Genomic DNA, 2,661 nt, shown 5'->3' on the forward strand with positions numbered 1-2,661 from the left:
GGGCTCTTTCACCTCATACTTCCACTCGTTGTCGTCATATAGTACAGCTTCTTCGGAGTCTGCCTTTTGTGATTGAAATTCCAACCATTCTTCGACCTTTGGTGGGAAATTGTACTTGTGCTTATCCTTGTTCTCACCAGCAATCTGCTTATCAGTCTCCATTGAGTGCTTTAAAAACTATTCATTCAACTTGTCAAATGTGTATTGAACTATTGCCGTCACGGGTAATGCACGTACACCCTTGAGCACCTTATTGAAGCATTCTGCCATATTGCTTGTCATTTGACCGTACCTCCGGCCATCTTCATCGAAAGCACGTGCCCACATATTCCTTTCGGCAATGTTCTTATTCAGAAACTCCTGACTGCCGGGGTCAAGTTTCTTGTGTCTGAGCAATGCATTGAACAATGTGGAAAACCACTTGTTGGTGAAAGCGAGACAACAATCCTGAAGATCATCGGCCAACTCCTTGATACCACATGCCCTATAGAAGTTTGCACAAAAGTGCCTCATGCACCATCGATGATGCAACTTTGTATGTCCGGGAATGTCAACCACCACCGCATTTAGAATTCCAGGATGGCGATCCGATATGACACAAATTTCCCTTTCAGCAGGTAATACCCTTGTTCTCAGTTGATGCAAGAACCACTCCCAGTTATCATTGTTCTCCACCTCAACCAAAGCGAAAGCCAAAGGCAACACCCGGTTATTGGCATCACTTGCTATTGCAACCAATAAAGTGCCCTTGTATTGTCCGGTCAAGAACGTGCCATCAATGGCGATGACGGGCCGACAATGCTCAAAATCCCTCACGCATTGCTCAAAGGCCCAAAATGCACGGCCAAATACTCGGACGGTCCTCCCGTTATGAATCAATGTTTGGTGCCCATGAGGCTCAACCACGTGAACCATGCCTGGGTTTGTGGCGGCCATAGCTAACAACAACCTAGGGAGTCGGTTGTATGCTTCCTCCCAATTGCCATACAACATCTTGAATGCGGCTTGCTTCGCCTTCCATGCCTTGCCGTACTTCACCTTGTAATGAAAGATGGCTTTCACAAGGTCAATGACACTCTTGATGCTCATTGTTGGAAGTGTGGATATTTGGTTGGACAGCATGTAAGCAATGAACTCGGACGTGAGTTGTCTGTGTTGTTGGTACACAAGCTTGCCATCCGCATTCTTGTGCCGGCACATGTGAGTTGGTAGACAACTCACTATGCGCCAAGTGGGACCTCCTTTCCATGGCCTTGCACGCACAATCCATGGACATGCTGGCACTTCACATTTGACCGTGTAACGCACATTCACGTCCGAGTTGGCCACTTTATGTGGACGATAATGTGTAACCGAGTAGTTGTCGAGCCACATCTTCAATTCCAAGAAGGATTGAAACTCACAACCGGGATATATCCCGTTCTTGCCGTCTTCCAAATCACGGTGAGAACTTGGCCTAGCTCCAAGAGATATGCATTTTCCACCATCCACAACGGCTTCATCCGCGAGACTAAGATCCTTGAACAATGGTGTCTTGTGATCCCGCCCGAATACCTTCTTGAATGCTTCGGCCTCCTTCGGTGTGAACCCCTCCTCATCAACTTCTTCATCAGGACCATCGTCATCCGAGTCCGATGCATATGCACGGGAAAAAGGGATGGATTGGTCCATTGTCTCTTGCACATGATATTGGTCGAGATCACCCACATTGTTGTCATGGAGGTCAACTTCGTTGTCATCCTCCTCGTACTCATCATTCTCCTCTTCAAAACCTTCATTTTGTTTGTTTGGAGTCGGGCTCAATGTTGGCCAATCTTCTTGCCTGAATTGAGGTTCACTCATTTGATCTTGGTTCATGGGTGGGGGAGTGCTAGCAACCAACGGGGAGGGGTTCCGGTTCAAATCTAAATTCAAAGTAGACTCAACCTTCTTGGAGGCAAATAACTCAAGAGCCTTGTCTAGAGATTCCGCAACCGTCTCCTTGTATGCAACCCAATGTTGCTCGGAGTTCACACGCATTGTCTTCCAACGGATGTGCATTCCTAAACCAACATTATGCCTTCCCTCGAACTCAACAACGTCACTTGGGTCCATCCAATTCAAATCTTTCCTCACTTGTTTCAAAAGCTCCGCATAGCTAGGACTACTCTCAAACACCATGTCAAGCTCATCCAGGTCCGTCTCAACATTGCCTTTCAAAAAGGCCTCTTTGTCCACATGATGAACATAAACACATGTTCTCCCCATCCCTACAATAATCAAAAACACACATATATCAAGTAAATACTTAAGAAAAATATTTGCACACATATGCCCTAACATATATATGAATTAATAACCCTAACCCCCACATAACAATAACCACAACCCTAACACCAACATAACCCTAACACCAACATCAAACACACATAACCCTAACCCTAGCATACTATGGAAGCCTAAACAACCCAAATTAGCAAAGAAATATAACATCATTCAACACAAATTTCCAAATCCTATCAAAATCTAGGGTTTCCCCAAACTAGCAAGATTTGAGCAAATGTGACAATTCCTATGGATGCAAACGAGGGGATCGGAGGAGATTACCTTAAGGGAGGGGTTGGCTTCGAAATCCACGGTGTGTGGCGGATTTGCAAGATTTGAGAAGGATTTGAGAGGGGG

This window comes from Triticum aestivum, chromosome 4A (assembly GCF_018294505.1).
Source record: "Triticum aestivum cultivar Chinese Spring chromosome 4A, IWGSC CS RefSeq v2.1, whole genome shotgun sequence".
Taxonomy (NCBI): Eukaryota; Viridiplantae; Streptophyta; class Magnoliopsida; order Poales; family Poaceae; genus Triticum; species Triticum aestivum.